The sequence below is a fragment of the Pleurodeles waltl genome, chromosome 12 (assembly GCF_031143425.1).
Source record: "Pleurodeles waltl isolate 20211129_DDA chromosome 12, aPleWal1.hap1.20221129, whole genome shotgun sequence".
NCBI classification, from domain to species: domain Eukaryota; kingdom Metazoa; phylum Chordata; class Amphibia; order Caudata; family Salamandridae; genus Pleurodeles; species Pleurodeles waltl.
Window position 1 is genome coordinate 234,076,026 of NC_090451.1, and position 12,827 is coordinate 234,088,852.

The following is a 12,827-nucleotide window of genomic DNA, read 5'->3' on the forward strand; positions in this document are numbered from 1 at the left end:
GCGCCTTTCTTTCTAGTGGAGTGTGCCTTTGGGGTAATAGGCAGGTCTCTCTTTGCTTTAACATAGCAGGTTTGAATACATTTCACTATCCATCTGGCAATGCCTTGTTTGGATATTGGATTTCCTGCATGAGGTTTTTGGAAGTCTACAAACAATTGTTTTGTCTTGCGAAATTGTTTTGTTCTATCAATGTAATACATTAGTGCTCTTTTGATGTCTAATGTATGTAAGGCTCTTTCGGCTACTGAGTCTGGTTGTGGAAAAAAGACTGGGAGTTCCACTGTTTGGTTTAGGTGGAACGGTGATATAACTTTTGGTAAAAATTTTGGATTTGTGCGTAGAACCACTTTATGTTTGTGTATTTGTATAAAGGGTTCTTGTATAATAAATGCTTGTATTTCACTTACTCTTCTAAGAGATATGATAGCTATTAGGAAGGCTACTTTCCAGGTTAAGTATTGCATTTCACAAGAGTGCATGGGTTCAAATGGTGGACCCATGAGTCGTGTCAATACAATATTGAGGTTCCATGAGGGAACTGGTGGCGTTCTTGGGAGTATGATTCTTTTTAGACCCTCCATAAAATGCTTTGATGACTGGGATTCTAAACAGTGATGTGGAATGTGTAATCTGCAGATAGTACTGTGAGATGTATTTTAATGGACGAAAAAGCTAGATTAGATTTTTGTAAGTGTAATAAGTAGCTTACAATGTTTTTTGCGGACGCATGTAGTGGTTGAATTTGATTATTATGGCAGTAATAAACAAATCTTTTCCATTTATTTACGTAACAATGTCTTGTAGTAGCTTTTCTTGCTTGTTTAATGACCTCCATACATTCTTGTGTAAGGTCTAAATGTCCAAATTCTAAGATTTCAGGAGCCAGATTGCTAGATTGAGCGATGCTGGATTCGGGTGTATGATCTGTTGTTTGTGTTGAGTTAACAGATCTGGTCTGTTTGGTAGTTTGATATGAGGTACTACTGACAGATCTAGTAGTGTTGTGTACCATGGCTGGTGAGCCCAAGTTGGTGCTATTAGTATTAGTTTGAGTTTGTTTTGACTCAATTTGTTTACTAGATACGGAAGGAGTGGGAGAGGGGAGAAAAGCGTAAGCAAATATCCCTGACCAACTCATCCATAACGCGTTGCCCTTGGAGTGAGGGTGCAGATACCTGGACGCGAAGTTTTGGCATTTTGCGTTTTCTTTTGTTGCGAATAGGTCTATTCGTGGTGTTCCCCAGCTTTTAAAGTAAGTTTGTAGTATCTGGGGATGAATTTCCCATTTGTGGGTTTGTTGGTGATCTCGACTGAGATTATCGGCTAACTGGTTTTGAATTCCTGGGATGTATTGTGCTATTAGGCGAATGTGATTGTGAATCGCCCAATGCCAAATCTTTTGTGCTAAGAGACACAGCTGTGATGAGTGTGTCCCTCCCTGTTTGTTTAGGTAATACATTGTTGTCATGTTGTCTGTTTTGACAAGAATGTGTTTGTGGGCTATTAACGGTTGAAATGCTTTCAATGCTAGAAATACTGCTAGCAGTTCCAGATGATTTATATGAAGTTGGCTTTGTTGTGCGTCCCATTGTCCCTGTATGCTGTGTTGTTTGAGGTGTGCTCCCCACCCTACCATGGAAGCATCTGTTGTGATCACGTATTGAGGCACAGGGTCTTGGAATGGCCGCCCTTGGTTTAAATTTATAGGATTCTACCATTGAAGTGAGTAGTGTGTCTGGCGGTCTATCAACACTAGATCTTGAAGTTGACCCTGTGCTTGTGTCCATTGTGTTGCTAGGGACTGTTGTAAGGGCCGCATGTGTAGTCTTGCGTTTGGGACAATGGCTATGCATGAAGACATCATGCCTAGAAGTTACATCACAAACCTCACTTGATAGTGTTGGTTTGGGTGCATGTTTAGTATTACATTTTGGAATGCTTGTACCCTTTGTGGACTTGGAGTGGCAATCCCTCTTTGTGTGTTGACTGTTGCTCCTAAGTATTGTTGTATTTGACACGGTTGCAGATGTGATTTTTATTAGTTTATAGAGAACCCTAGCTTGTGAAGGCTTTCTATGACGTATTTTGTGTGTTGAAGACACTGTTGCTGAGTACTGGTTTTTATTAACCAATCATCTAAGTAAGGGAATACGTGCATGTGCTGCCTCCTGATATGAGCAGCTACTACCGCAAGGCATTTTGTGAATACTCTTGGTGCTGTTGTTATCCCGAACGGTAACACTTTGAATTGGTAATGCACGCCTTGGATTACAAACCTTAAGTATTTCCTGTGTGAAGGATGTATGGGTATGTGGAAGTAAGCATCCTTGAGATCTAATGTTGACATGTAGTCCTGTTGTTTGAGCAAGGGAATCACGTCTTGAAGTGTCACCATGTGAAAGTGATCTGATTTGATGTAAAGATTTAGTGTTCTGAGGTCTAATATGGGTCTCAGTGATTTGTCCTTTTTTGGAATTAGGAAATACAGGGAGTAAACACCTGTTCCTTTTTGATGATTGGGTACTTGATCTATTTCTTCTTTTTGTAACAACGCTTGGACTTCTAGTTGTAACAGATCTAAGTGCTGTTTGGACATGTTGTGTGCCCTTGGAGGCACATTTTGTGGTATTTGTAGGAATTCTATGCAATAACCATGTTGGATAATGGCTAGGACCCACGAGTCCGTAGTTATGTGTTTCCAATTTTGGTAATAATCTGTGAGTCTCCCCCCCACTGGTGTTGTGTGTTAGGGGTTTGTGACGTTGGAGTCACTGTTTAGTTTGTGGGGTTTTGGGGCTTTGGAATTTCCCTCTTGTTTTAGGGAACTGTCCACCCCTATATTGTCCCCGGAAGCCTCCTCTTTGGTATTGGCACTGGTATGTGGGTCTGGCCTTTGAGGTAGAAGGCTCTATGGTTTGGGCCCGAAACCCCCCTCTAAAGTGTGGCTTCCTAAAAATGCCTCTGCTCTGTGGGGAGTAGAGCGCGCCCATGGCTTTGGCCGTGTCAGTGTCTTTATTTAGTTTGTCTATTGCTGTATCCACCTCCGGCCCAAACAATTGTTTTCCGTTGAAAGGCATATTCAGCACAGCCTGCTGGATCTCTGGCTTAAATCCGGAGGTACGTAGCCACGCATGTCTCCGAATGGTGACCGCCGTGTTTACTGTTCTGGCCACCGTGTCTGCTGAGTCCATAGCCGACCTTATTTGATTGTTGGAGATGGTTTGGCCCTCCTCTACAACCTGTTGGGCACGATTCTGGAACTCTTTGGGAAGGTGTTCAATTAAATGTTGCATTTCGTCCCAATGTGCCCTGTCGTATCTTGCCAATAGAGCCTGCGAATTCGCCTGTGCTGCCACCCTTTTGCCTGCAGCATCGAATTTCCGACTTTCTTTGTCGGGTGGTGGTGCGTCCCCAGAAGTTTGTGATTTTGCCCTTTTCCGGGCTGCTCCCACTACCACTGAATCAGGAGTCAGCTGTTGCGTAATGTATACAGGGTCCTTAGGGGGTGGTTTATATTTCTTTTCCACCCTAGGTGTGATGGCTCTGCTCTTGACTGGGTCTTGAAACACCTGTTTGGCGTGTTTTAACATGCCTGGTAACATTGGCAAACTTTGGTATTGGTTGTGTGTTGATGACAGGGTATTGAACAAGAAGTCATCTTCTATCGGTTCTGAATGCAATGCTACGTTATGAAAAGTAGCTGCCCTGGAAACCACCTGCATGTAAGCAGTACTGTCTTCTGGTGGTGATGGCCTTGCCGGGTAGCAATCCGGACTATTATCAGAGACTGGTGCATCATACAGATCCCATGCATCTGGGTCACCAATTGATCCATAGAGCATTGCCCTTGGATAGGGGATGTGGGCGTCTGGATGCAAAGTTTTGGCATTTTGCATTATCGGTTGTTTCAAATAAGTCTATTTCTGGTGTTCCCCACTTTTCAAAGTTCTTTTGAAGTACCTGAAAGTGAATCTTCCTTTCGTGTGTCTGTTGGTGGTTCCTGCTTAGGAGATCCGCCAGCTGATTGTGTATTCGTGGAATGTATTCTGCTAATAAATGAATGTGATTGTGAATTGTCAATTTCCATATTGTCTGAGCTAAAAGGGATAGTTGAGATGAATGCGTCCCGCCTTGTTTTTTCAGGTAATACATGGCCCTCATATTGTCTGTTTTTATCAGAACAATCTTGTTTTTGAGAAGGGGTTGAAATGCTTTTAGGGCAAGGAACACAGCTAATAATTCTAAATGGTTTATGTGGACATTTCTCTGTTTCGAATCCCATTCCCTTGAATGGCAAGGTTGATACGATGAGCTCCCCAACCTATCATTGATGCATCGGTTGTTACTGTGGTCTGAGGACCAGGGTCTTGAAATGACCGCCCCTTCAGTAAATTGCTGAGATTCCACCATTGAAGGGACGTGTGCGTTTGGTGGTCCAACAACACTAGATCTTGGAATTGACCCTGTGCCTGAGACCAGTTATGAGAGGCATTGGTGTAAAGGCCTCATATCAAATCTTGCATGCGGTACTATTGCTATGCAAGATGCTATCATTCCTAGAATTCTCATGATAAATCTTACAGTGTATTGTTGATTTGGCTGTATTTGTGGTATGAGATTTTGGAAAGCCTGTATGTATCCTTTGTGTATTTGGATATGCTATGGCTTTTTGCGTTTTTAAAATAGCACATAGGTAAGGTTGTACTTGTGCTGGTTGAAGGTGAGATTTCTGGTAATCGATTGTGAACCCAAGTGTATGTAGGGTCTCTATTAAGTACTGAGTGTGTTGTTGGCAATGTATAAAATTGCTTTATTTTATTAGCCAATCGCCTAGATATGGAAAAACATGAATGTGTTGCCTTCTTAGGTAGGCTGCCACTACTGCTAGACATTTTGTGAGCACTCTTAGAGCTGTTGTTAAGCCGAATGGCAGAACTTTGAACTGATAATGTTTTCCTGCTACGACAAACCTGAGGTATTTTCTGCAAGTTGGATGGATGGGTATGGAAATATGCATCTTTGAGGTCTAAAGCAGTCATGTAATCATGTTTTTGTAGTAGTGGAATGACATCCTGCAGAGTTACCATTTGAAAGTGTTCTGACAGTATGTATAGATTCAGAGATCTGAGGTCTAGAATGGGCCTGAGAGTGCCATCCTTTTTGGGGAGAAGGAAGTATAGTGAGTATGCTCCTGTTCCTTGTTGAGAATGTAGGACTAATTATATTGCTTGTATTAGTAGTAGCGATTGTACCTCTTGTTAGTAATAGTTGTGTTCGGGGGACAGCTTGTGGTAACGTGGAGGAATGTTTGGAGGGGAAGAAATCAATTCTAGGCAATAGCCATTGCGGATAATTGACAACACCCAATGGTCTGTGGTGATGTTTTGCCAATGGGAGTGGAATTGCTGCAGTCTCCCCCCCCACAGGAGATTTGTGGGGTTGAGGGATGGCAAATAAGTCACTGTTTAGATGGTGTAGTGGCTTGTTTTGAGGTTTGGAACTTTCCTCTGTTTCTAAAATATTGGCCTCTGCAAGACCCTCTAAATCCCCCTCTCTGATATTGTTTCTGTTGTTGTCCCTGCTTTGCCTGGGAGGTAGAAGCTTCAGAGGACTGTGGTTTGAATCCTCCCCTAAATTGTTACCTGTGAAAAGAGCCTCTATACGGTGTTGTGCATAATGCTCCCATTGCTTTGGCAGTGTCTGAGTCTTTCCTCAGTTTTTCTATGGTCGTATCTACCTCAGGACCACACAAATGTTTTTTGTCAAAAGGCATGTTAAGTACTGCCTCTTGGATTTCTCGTTTAAAACCAGAAGAAAGTAGCCATGCATGTATAGTAATGGCAGTATTGACACTTCCTGCTGCTGTATCCGCAGCATCAAGGGCAGAACTTATCTGATTATTGCTTATGGCCAGATGCTCTTCTACAATCTGCTGTGCCCTTTTCTGATGTTCCTTTGTGAGGTGCTGTAGGAGTTCTTGCATCTGGTCCCAGTGGGCTCTATCGTATCTCGCCAGCAGGGCTTGCGAGTTTGCAATTCGCCATTGATTGGCCGCTTGTGTGGCCACTCTCTTGCCAGCAGCATCAAATTTCCTACTCTCCTTATCAGGAGCATCCCCTGAGGAATGGCTATTAGCCCTCTTTCTAGCGGCACTTACTACCACTGAATCTGGGGGAACTTGGTGTGTGTGATGAAATCAGGGTCTGTAGGAGCAGGTTTATATTTTTTGTCAATACGCGGTGTAATTACTCTAGCTTTGACTCGCTCACAAAAAATTTGTTCTGCATGTTTAACCATACCAGGTAACATAGGAAGGCATTGATATCTAGAGTTGGTGGAGGATAGTTTTAAACAGGAAATCCTCTTCTAGAGGCTCAGTGTGCATAAGCACTCCATGGTATGCAGCTGCCTTGGAAACAACATGCGTGTATGCAGCAGTGTCCTCTGGTGGAGAAGGCTTGGAGGGGTATAAATCAGGGTCATTTTCAGGAATAGGATCTGGGTCGTAAAGAGCCCAAGGATCCAATGTATCAGCATGTGAATACTGCAAATGCGTTGGTGAAGGTAAAGGTGGTGAGCTAGTGGGTAGAGGCGAAAAAAGAAAGCTGTGGTAAATGAGGGGGAGAAGCAGGGGCAGGTGCTGGCTTCTCCTTCTGTTTATACATTTTTGCTGGTGGTTGAGCAGTGTCTAATTGTTCCTGAAAGGCCACCTTACTTTTGGTTTGCAGAGGAGGTGCAGTAACTATTCCGCCAGTCTCTTTGTGACTGTGGATCCTGGATTGTTTCTCATCCATAACCTCAAGGATAGGCTGAATCTCAGTGTCCTCATCGGAAGGTCTATAAGATTGTTCATGCAGTGATTTCGAAATCTGTTTGAGATGGCTCGAAAGTCCTTGCTGTTCTGAGTAAGATGATTTTTTTTGTTCCGAAGATGGAATCTTTTTCGGTCCCAAAAATGGAGTTGGTTGTTTCGGCTCCGAAGCAGGGTGTCGAGGCTTCGGCTTCGACTCCGAGGAGTGAGAACACTTACTCAAATCTGAAGCAGAACTCTTCAATGATTAACTCAACTCCGATGTCGAGAGAGGAGTGGCCCTTTTTCGGCGCCAAACACGAAGGTTGGTCGACGATAGTCTTGTTTCGGTCAAACCATGGCTCTCTGGAAGTGGTGTACCCAAGGCCTTCGATGGTTTTTTATATGTGGGCGTAGGGGAAGACGTACTCATGTGCTGTCCGCAGTGATAGGCCTGTCTTCTTTCGATTCTTGTTCAGAGTCCGTGTCTCTGTTGGAGACAGCTGTCTGCCCCTGTTCTTCATCCATGATGTCAAGATGTTCTGTACTCTGGCTCCCCGATCACGCAGGGTCTTCTTGGATCGAAACGATCGACAGGCCTCACAATCTTCTTCTTTATGATCGGGAGAAAAACACAGATTACAAACAAGGTGTTGGTCTGTGTAGGGAAATTTTGCGTGGCATCGAGGACAAAATCGAAATGGAGTCCGATCCATCAGGCTTCGACGCGGTAGGCCCGAACAGGCCAGAGTCGGGCGCACGCGCCCAGAAGGGCAAAAACTAGATTCCGACTGTACTATCGGTTGGAGGCTATATATATTTGTTTTTATTTATTTATTGTTTTTATTTCTATTTCTTTATTTCTCAAAAAAAGTTAAAGTGACGTTTGTTAGGCCTTGCAATAATATAAACGATAATTAAAATAAAAAAAAAACACTAAAATTCCCAATTTCTAGTTTACTGAGCTAACTATAACCTGTGTCCCCGTCATGCACCGATTATGATATCATATAATATATCATTCATGACATGTTAAATTACCTTTTTATTTTTTCAACCTTAAGTAAGATCTTATTACCATACCCAGCTATAACGGCATGTTAACCTTTGGGTCTTTCAGTTAATTTCTAGGTCGTTTTGACCATATTCACCCAATTCCATCAGTGAATGATTTTTACTCTAGGGGATTGGACGCAGGGCCCCCCATGAGCAGCCAAGCCCCATGAGCAGCCAAGCCCCACGACCACCCACAGTCCTTCATGGCATGGGGCTGACTGCAGGAGCCTCGCCTTTGGCTAAGCTTTGAGCCCAACTACCTGCGAGCGACCAACCAACTACAGACACCTACCACCCCACATTTTCCATTTTCTCACAGTGCCACAGTACTCCTGTTCAAGAGGCAGTCCAAGGGACCATGGGCAGGGCAAAACTCCCTTTCAAACGCTTGTGGGTCCCTCTGGAACCACCCCCTCCTCCTACTATGGCCAGAGGATAGCCACACCCTGAGCTACTGCATTCTTTTTATTTTTAAACTCAGGACCTGGGGACAGTGTCCCAGCGTCCTAAAAGGGCAGGCACAACATCCCTAATGACGTTGTGGCCAGCCAATCAGACTGCTAGGTACCGCTACTAGTTCTGCGGTACTGAACAGGCTAATGGGAGAAAAAAGCCCTCTCTGTCAAATCAGAATACTTTATTATTTTTTTAATTTGGAGTAGGAGTACTGCGGTATACTTGCAGGATCACACAGATGTCACTATATTTCGAAGCTTAATTTCTTAAAAAAGGCTTTACAGGTTGCAAAAACATGCTTTCAGAGTAAATATCTAGCCTTCTGCCAAATTGGGTGCAAATCTTTTTAGCAGTTCTTTCTAGAACTTGTCCCAAAATTCTTATGGAAAATTGCAAAGGAACATGCATTTTATGACCACCACTCCACTTTTGTTTCAGCTCCTGATTGACGGATTACCCCAAAACCTTCCACAAAGGAGCAGAGGTTGATAGAAAGGAATGCTACCCAGAGTGACTGCCAGTTGTTAGACTTATTGCAGGCATTCCTCTCATCACTGTTTGCATGATAGATCCTCCAAATGCAACATAGCAACTGAACATAGGTTGATGCGATGGCCATTGGAGTCTATACTTGTGCCTGGAAAAATGGTAAACTGAACTTAACATTTTCTGGCTATCCAGGTACCTTCTGTTCTTTGGGAGGTTTACTAGACATTTAAGACTGTTTTCACACATGCCTGAATGAGGCTGAATTTTCATTCTAGGCTACACCAGCACATACAGAGACTAGCCTAGGCGCTAAAGCTACACTTGCACAAGTGGAGGCTGACTGGATCTTTAAGTCTAAACTTCAAAATTTAGAAGCTGCACCAGTCCTTTGAGGCAATATCCTGACATGTGTTGACTGTACTTGGGCATTTGAAGTGTTGTTGAGCCAGCAAGGCTGTTGCAGGGCAACTGGGTCAGTGCCTGCAGATTTGGAGCTCTGCCAAGTATTTAGAACTTAACTTTAGCATTTGAAGAAATCCCTACACATATGAAGCTGTAAGATGGAAAAAGGACAAAGAACCTCAGCATTTGGGGTGTGTGCCAGAACTCTGAGACTCTACTCCAAAATGTGAGGTTGTAATTTAGTTGAGCACACTATTACTGTATCTGAGCATATAAATGCTGCAGTTGAGTAGGCAACAGCTATGCTCATGGCACTCCTTGATACATTACTGGCATGACTTACTACGTGAAAACATGTTGGGCGTGGCCTCCCAGCACAGGGCCAATGAACAACGGACAATGTCACCATTGGTTGGATTCTGCTTGGCAAAAAAAACACATTCCATACTCCTGAAAGGATCAATTATTCAGCCAATCTTCAAAGGGGTCGAAATCTGAACCTTGCAACTACAGCCTCATCGTGTTTATCAATAACGATGCCAGACTGTTTGCCAGCCTTCTTGGGCAGATGAAGGTCAGATCATTCACAGAAATCAGTGCAGCTTGAGAGAGAATTGCGTGACCACAAAAAAACTGATGGCTCTGGCCCTAGTGAGTAACAAAACTCTCAGGAGTGGATCTGTGTGCTACTCCTGTTTCATGGACTTCAAAGCCGTTTGTGATAGTATCCCCAGAGCCTCCCCTGTGGCTTGAACTGGGAGGTAGGGGCCTCTCAGCCAATTTACTGGGACCAACTGAGTATTTGTACTTATAACCTAGGAGACGGCACAGGCATCTCAAGAAAGAGTCCCACAAACTCAGGGCTGAAAGAAGGCTACATACTCTCCCCCATGCTTTTCAATCTTAACATATGTTAACGTATGGCACACCTGCTCGACAGGGGCAATCATGTACTTCCGAGTCAAGCAAAATTGGCCTTCGGCGCGAGCTCTCCACCCTACACTCCTTCACCGCCAGGAGCAGACTTGAGATAAACCGTATGAAAACCATGACAGTTACCTCCTGGAAGAAAAGAGAATGTTGTGGCAAGTGGCACCTCAACAGTGAATGGCTCCAGCACTGCACAGATTATATATATATTTATGAGCATCCACCTGGACAGTCAAGGTATGTTTAAATCTCATTTGCTCTCCCTGAGTAACAGAAGCACCAGCCCCATGCTCACCCTCACGATGCCTGTCTAGAAAAACTCTGGGGACCAAGCTTAAACCCCTTACTTCAGGGGATGAAAGCAAAGGTCATCCCCACACTATCTTACAGGAGTGTAATCAGTCTGGGCATGGAGATAAATCCATCACCCGAATCCATGAGGCATCTCTTCGTCTGCCAAATATAGCACCACAGGCTCAAATAAGCCTCGAGTTTAATATAACTAAGCAGTCCTGGGCCAGATGCAGTTCATTCTGAAATTTCTGTCATAGGCTTCAACTTGCCCTGCAGGACACCATGAATGGCATGCTTTGGTGAGACCTAGAGAGCACGGGATCCTCGTACAAGCGCCATCTCCATGACAAATGAAACAAACTTTCACTCATGGAGCCATGGGGCAAAAACCTCCTACAGCTGGCATCCAAAAACCTCACTGCAGTCATCGCAAAAAAGCTGTGAGGGCTATCAGATGTTGCAGCACTGAACAAGCATTCACGTCTGAGCAATCAACTCCTATACCTACTGGAACTAGCAGAAATGCATCACTTGTACCTATCGACTGTGGCTAAAAGTCAGAATAGTGGCACTTAAGACTGGGGGACAGAACTTCCAGGGTCACCTCCCAGCATACTGGAATACTGCAGCTCAAGGTGCAATGTGGCACCTTTGTGGTCTGAGCGAGGAAACTATCACCCACATAGTATGCATTTGTCCCTCTTTACTACAGCTAAGAAAATATTTACTTTGCAGAGACCTGCTGCCAGGTCGCAATCATCAGCCTCTACTCGGAGAATACCACACTAAGGTGGTCATTGCAACTCTGGCTGTGGCAGTCTGACAGCCGCCAGAGCGGTGGTCCCACCACTTTGGAGGCGGTCCAACTGTCACATTATGACAGTGGCGGTTGCGCCACAGTCGGACCACCAGCTTTTCTCCACAGGAGGGACTGATGGTCCTAATCCGCTGAGGCAGCACTGCATGCAGTGCTGCTCTGGGGATTACGACCCCCCCCCTTTGCCAGCTTTTACATGGCAGTTGCACTGCCATGTAAAAGTTGGCGAAGACTGGGTGCAGGAGGCCCCGCGGGGGCCCCTGCACTGCCCATGCACTTGGCAAGGGCAGTGCATGGTACCCCATAGACAGCTGCATCGCACTTTTCACTGTCTGCATTGCAGATAGTGAAAAGCACGCCGGGTGCTGTTGCACCCTATGTACCGCAACATTACCACCGGCTCAATTATGAGCCAGTGTCAATGTCGTGGGCTGTTCCATGCCGGGCCAGTGGGTGGAAACACCGTTTTGTCCCGCTGACTCAGCGAGGAACTCCTAATGAGGCCTGTGGGAAGGTGGCCACACTGGCAGCAACCTGGCCGCAGGAGTTTGGCGGGTGGCCTTTTCTGCCCACCAAACTCTTAATGACCCCCTAAATGTCAAAACAGTTAAATTCCTCTGGACGCTACAGCGAAACAGGGCTCTGCAAACACAATCCTTGCTGCAGAACTCAGTGCTTAAAACTGCCCATCTCATTTCACAGCTGCTATTGAACATCTGAGGCTTCCTAGGGATAATCCATTGTTCCCATGCACTTTGCACTTTCTACATGCTTGAGCCCTCAAGAAGAATGTTGCACTGCTGCTACTAAATATCATACATCCGCAGCAACCTTGGGACAATTGCCTTTGCATCTGCACTTTACACATCGGCTCCAGTCTTTCAAATTAATGCCATATGGAATCCTTAGACCAATTATAACAACTTTTCCACAGTCTAAAATGTTGTTTCTGCACTTCCTCTTCCTCTTCCTCTTGCATTTCCTCTTGCGCTATTTGGCACTTAGGGGGTCATTCCGACCCTGGCGGTCCATGACCGCCAGGGCCGGGGACCACGGAAGCACCGCCAACAGGCTGGCGGTGCTTCCAGGGCCATTCTGACCACGGCGGTAAAGCCGCGGTCAGAAAAGGGGAACCGGCGGTTTCCTGCCGGTTTTCCCCTGGCCCAGGGAATCCTCCATGGATTCCGACCCCCTTCCCGCCAGCCTGTTTCTGGAGGTTTACACCGCCAGAACCAGGATGGCGGGAACGGGTGTCGTGGGGCCCCCTAACAGGGCCCCATGAAGATTTTCACTGTCTGCTCTGCAGACAGTGAAAATCGCGACGGGTGCTACTGCACCCGTCGCACCCCTGCAACACCGACGGCTCCATTCGGAGCCGGCTTCTATGTTGCAGGGGCTTTCCCGCTGGGCCGGCGGGCGGCCTTTTGGCGGTCGCCCGCCGGCCAAGCGGGAAAGCCAGAAAGGCATCTGCGGTCTCCTGACCGCGGAGCGGCCATTTGGCGGTGACCGCATGGCGGGCGGCGACCAACGCCCGCCGCGGTCAGAATGACCGCCTTAGTGTTAGCTCCTTCACCTAACATACTGCTATTAATC

At 45.5% G+C, this 12,827-nt stretch overlaps 1 protein-coding gene across 3 annotated transcripts in view; it reads right to left on the minus strand.

Annotated features, from left to right (window-relative positions):
- The window catches only part of DHX38 (DEAH-box helicase 38), a 1,001,715-nt gene that overhangs the window by 251,197 nt on the left and 737,691 nt on the right, over positions 1-12,827 (minus strand). The window lies entirely within an intron of this gene.